We start from the raw sequence: 5,705 nt of genomic DNA on the forward strand, positions 1-5,705 counted from the left end.
AAGGTGGAGGATGTGGCAGATTTTCCTTCAGCCTTTTCCCAACTTTACGACCCTCAGTGAAGATGCCACAGTCTGAAACAACAATCCTCTGACCCAGAACCGGCCCAGGCCTCCATGGGGCCCTGAGTCAAATCTGGTTCTGGGCCCTCTGGTTCTGCTGCAGTCATCTGAACAATCAGACGATTAGATCCTTCAAAAACCTGCTATAAACTTATTGCATCTCTGGCAGAGCCCCGGGGCCCTAAGCAGCCGTTTAGTTTGGTTATGCCTTGGGCCGGCCCTGCTCTTCAGCTTTAAATCTCCTGATTGGGTCTGAGATTAGAGGTTGTGGCTTTAAGTTTGGTGAATTAGTAAAGTCCATGCAGGAAACTAAAGTTACATCAAGTATAAAACAGGAACAAACGTTAAAACAGGAGTCAGTAATTTGATCCTGTCATGGTTTTATTTCTGAGGATGATTTCTGGTTTCTCTCCAGGATGGAGATGATGAGTCCGTTGGTGGTGAATCCTGAAGGTTTCTCTCCCCAACATCAGATCTTCACCCAGCGAGCCTGAAAGACGATGCTGAGGGAAAAGATGCTGAGGAATAACTGATGAGCTGCAGAAGCTGAGGCTCAGATGTGGATCCACAAACATCCTGCTGTTCATCGTTTAAAGTCTTTAACATGGCCAAACGTTATATACTCAGATTTATGTGTTTAAAGTGTTAATTTAAAAAAAGTACAAAGTTGATTTTTTTTATGTGGAACATGTTAATTCAAGAATACAAAATTAAACATTTCAATCGTTTCTGTGTGGATAACGAGAGTAAATTTTTATTCTTTGAAATTTATGAAGAAAATTAAACTACAGATCAAAGCTTTGAGCGTTTACACTAGTGGTTCTCAATGTGGGCGGTACCGACCCCTGGGGGGCATTCAGAGGACGGCAGGGGGCGTATGTTTTCTACACTCCTTCACCCTGACCTGTCGTACCTTCCTTCGGGGGGTGGGACGCCGATGTATGTTTTCGCATCCATCTGAATAATGTGTAGTTGCGCCACTTGCTGTAAGTGGTCCAGTATGAAACAGGTGTGATAGAACAACGGTACCACATGACTTTTAAATTTCAATAATCAGAATGCAGAAATTGTTTCCGTTGTTTTAAAAGATTTATGTCAGTCTGGCTTTTCCCCATCGATACGCTTCCCGACTGCTGCGCACNCAATGAAGTTACATTTGATTTGATGGTTCAGTCATGGATAAATTAAAATATTTTAAATCAACATTTAAATTTAATATTTTAAGGAGCTGGAAAGTTCAGGAAACAATCCTTATAGTTAGATTTTTATCATAGATTTTTGCTATAGCAATAATCTGATGCTGTGAGTTTAATCTATGAGTTTTAGCTGTTTGTTCATAAATTCATCTTATTAAAGTACAATTACATTTAACTGCTCAGCCAACTAAACCAGGCATCAGATCTGTCCCAGATTTAACTACATCCATGTTGAAATGCTGTTAGTGCTGCTGATGTCCTTAGCAGCAAGAGGGGCCCCTAAATCAAATTCTCCTCAAGGCCTCATTGAACCTTGGACCGGCCCTGCATGATGAGCTAAATCTGCTGCACTGAGCATCTCTGCTGCTAGATGAGCAAACTCTGCTCAGCCTGCCCTGTCAGTGAAATGATGACTGCAGAAGAGACACTCACTGTCAGGATAATAATAAAAAAAAATAATAATGAAAATATTAAAAAGTACATTTTTTTAAATTATTTAAAAAACAAAAACAAACAATGCTTAGCCTGGCAGGGATGGGAAGGGGGCAAGTAAAGCCTTGCAGCCCGCCAGGTTCATGATGCACTTGGGGATAAAACTCTCTCATAATCCATGTTTCCATCAATCATTTTTATGCACATGTTGTTGTATCGCATTAGAAAAGGTTGATGGAGACGACAAAATAAAAAAATTTACTAAATTTCACAAACAAGTTTTCAGGAAGAGAAATCTCATTTGCTGGATAAGTTCTGAAGTAACTTTCCCATAATTTATATAATAATTTTTAAAAATCCCATCTGACTCAATTTGACTTGAAATCTGAACTAAATGCATGTCGCTGTCTGGGAACTGACAGCATGTTGAAGAGTGACGAAGGCTGTGGAGAGTTTCTGATGCAGAATGAGCGGATCCTCCATCGTTCAGCGTTTTGTTGATTTCTGATCATTTCAATTCGAGAGATGTTCCCTGATTTCAAAACTTTAGTTGCCACCAGCAGCTGCAGAGTTTGGATTAAATATCAAAGCCCTGAGGCATTTGATTGATGCACAAATGGGTAATATATTAACACAAAGACTTAGTTTTGGTTTAGTAATTTACCCCTTTCCTATTTATGTTTGCATTTTTGTGTCCTGAAATATTTGTTGAAGTTCAAAATATTTGGTCTCGGTCCCGTTTGCATCTCTGCTGCTGATCATGTCCCAGATCCATCTTGTAGTTAGTGAAACCTGGGAGAGAGTGGAGTTAATATGTGTTAGTTATGTACCTCATCCTGTCAGGGAGGTTAATTATGATGAACTGAGGTTCAGACATGAAAATGATAAACTTATGTTGAGGGCAAAGGAATCTAATCAATGAAATGAAACTGAGGAACCGAAGAAAAAAACAGCAAAGCAACTTTAACTCCAGAGTTGTGATTAATCAGGACAATGGTTCACAGATCTGTGAGGATGTGGATTATTGTGTTTTTCTGTGAGTTTAGTTCCTGTGTTGTTGTGTCCAACCCCTTGTTTGTCCCCAGCTGTCCCCTGATTACCTCCCTGTGTATTTAATCCCACCTGTGTCTCCTGCTGCTTGTCGGATCCTTGTCTGTTGTCTCGTCTTCTCGTACCTGCCTGAGTCTTTGTTCCTCTCCTTGCTGCTCACCTGTACTTCCTGGCTTTTGTGAATCCAAGACCATGAATAAATTCACTTTGAGTTTAATCCTGAAGCTACATCAGTTTGAAAGAAGAAAACTGGAGTCTGTGAGGGGAACCAACCCGACTTCAGTCAGGAAACGTGTTTGAGTTTTCTGATCTGGACCCAGACTGGAGGAGAGAACCATCACTGATCCAACTACAGACATGTGAAGCTGAAACCCATGAATGAAGAGGCTGAGACACGACATCAGCATTTCACTTTATTTGGAGCGAAACTATATTATCATGGAGCTCAAACAACAACAGCAAAAAATAAAATATCAACTAATTACAGTCATGTAGTGACAGGAAAGAAGCAAAAACAAACATTTTAGTAAATAATCAAAGACCCCATTAAATCCGATTTTTCAGATTTCAAACATAAAGGTAAAAGTTTAACACAGAAAAGTTTGATTAAAGTCTTAAATAAAATAAATATTACATAAAGAAGAAATATATCCTTTATTGTCCCACAGATGAAATGCTGGTCCAACATTAGCAAAGGGACACAAGTAGAATAAAGAATTAATCAAAAATACCTTTCCATTACAAATTGGCCTGACACAATAAATCAATAAATTGTATGGTAAATAAAAAATTAGCTCAATAAGTTTCATCTGCAGGATTTATTTATTTTTTCTCTTTTCTTTCTACCAAAAACAGGATGACAGACGTTTCATTTTGCTGTTTTGGTCTCAACCAGCTTTTATTTCAGGGACAATTTTTGGACGTCACTGTTCATTTTATTTATTGTTTCAGTTGTTTTGTTTTTTTTGTATATTTCAAATGTTTTCCAGTTGGAGTGTTAAATATTCATTAGAATCTGAAGTTTATTGCTCTGAGCAGATGTACATCCATAATTTTGCCAACATCATGTTTGGTTTTGGTTTTGCAATCCAGGCCAAAGATTATATTGTTTAAGAATAAAACAAATATTACACTTGTTACAAAACCCACAAACATGAAAACAATGTTTCTAACTGTAACTATGATAACAACAAATCAAGTCAACACAATACAAATAAAACTTTAATTGAAGAAATTCACTTGTAGGATAAACTGAAAGGTTTTAAATAATTTTCATTTAATGTGTCAATGAAACATATATAATATGTTTTAATTTTCAGATAATCTTATATTAAATCCTTTATTTGTTGAGTTTCTTCGCCTTTAATGACTTTTTGATTAGTCGTTTTAGTAAATTGATCAGATATATTGATATTTACTAAATCAAACAGAATTATGGTAAAGAACAGCCGATCTTTGAGGTGGAGGATTTTTAACCACAAACTTCAATAACTTAAATGATTATTAATTTCTAATATCAGTAAATAAAATCAACCAAATAATTCAACTGTAATGAAGCATATTTACAATATGGGGGAAAAAAACATAAAAACGTAGATGAGATTATAATGAGTGAAATTAACAATCTTGAGTTCTTGGGGTTATTTTGTTAAAGTAAATGTATAGAGATGAAAATATCAGCTGTACTGGATAAATAGTAAAACAGCAGCAGAAGTAAAGACTAAAGATTCATGTTAAAACAGAAAAATCTGATTTGTCTCTAATCTGTTGATCTGGAAGAACTGCAGCAGAAAAAGGAGGAAACAGCAACAGAGTTAATTAAGAGACACTTTGAAGGCTTCCTGCTCACAGAGGGGGGTGTATGTGTACCAGTTATAATCTGGTACTGACTTCCAGCTCGCTGTGGAATTCCCCGATCGATACATGACTGCATATGAATCAGTAGAGTATGGGTACTGGTAGTATGAGTAGTATTCATAGTATTCGTAGTAGTCGTAGTCCGAGCTCCAGTACCTTTAAATGAGAAACACAAACATCAGAAAGTGTAAAATCAAATATAGTCTATTTTGACTGAACTATTTAAAGACAATGATATGTAACAGATGCGACAACTAAAAGATAATTTTAATTAATTGTTTTTTCTGTGTGAAATCTCTTACCTAAGTGTGTCGATACGACCATCAACCCAAACCCAGTTGCTCCCAACTTTCCGTAGCCCCAACCAGGAGTCTGTCTTTATGTTGTCATGAATGAATGTCTGTTAATTACAACATTGAAAATCATCAAGAAGATAAAGTTTTATTCCATATTGAAACTTTAAATTTGTAACATGATTGTGTCAGAGCTCACCTGTTCCTGCAGATCATCAATAACAACCAGATCAGCAGATTTATTCTGACAGAACTGACGACTTTCATTTCAGGTCAAAGAAACATTACTGAAAAAGTAAAACGATCCACTGAAGAAGATCCAACCCTTTTTACACAGCAGACACTCTGGAGACAGAAAATAACAAAATGTATTAATTTACACTAAAAAGACCAGTTTCTCTTTTTATTGTGTCTCTTCTGTTAGACTGGGACTTTATCTGTAAATTTATCAGATCTTCTTGTCTGATTGCTGATATAATTAGAAATTTTAAACTATATATTATTTTATATTCAGTTTGACCTTTCTTTGTCCATAAACATCTAGAATATTTAATGTCTCAACGTCTCAAAGAGACAAAACATCTCAGAGTTTGATGCTCACCTTTGCTGGTGCAGTTCTCATTGAACAGGAAGCTTTTGAATTTCTGCATTAACTGGATTGTCTGGTTCAGGTTCTCAATTCCTTTCTGTGATTTTTCATTGAGGTTTTCCACTTGGCTGCTGAGGTTCTTAGTTTCTTCCTGTAATTTTTCATCGAGTTTCTCCACTTGGCTGCTGAGTTTCTCAGTTTCGTTCTGTGATTTTTCATTATCATTCT

The 5,705-nt window shown here is 36.5% G+C and overlaps 1 long non-coding RNA gene across 1 annotated transcript; it reads right to left on the reverse strand.

Annotated features, from left to right (window-relative positions):
* Positions 1 to 4,865: 4,865 nt before the first annotated feature.
* On the reverse strand, positions 4,866 to 5,699 carry LOC106943528 (uncharacterized). The gene is made up of 3 exons (XR_001423936.1): positions 5,490 to 5,699; positions 5,088 to 5,233; positions 4,866 to 4,995 (listed from the first exon to the last, which is right to left on the reverse strand). It is a non-coding gene; the product is annotated as an uncharacterized LOC106943528 (long non-coding RNA).
* Positions 5,700 to 5,705: the final 6 nt, after the last annotated feature.

This window comes from Poecilia latipinna, unplaced genomic scaffold, assembly GCF_001443285.1.
Source record: "Poecilia latipinna isolate Pla-1442-1.1 unplaced genomic scaffold, P_latipinna-1.0 Scaffold5415, whole genome shotgun sequence".
NCBI lineage: Eukaryota > Metazoa > Chordata > Actinopteri > Cyprinodontiformes > Poeciliidae > Poecilia > Poecilia latipinna.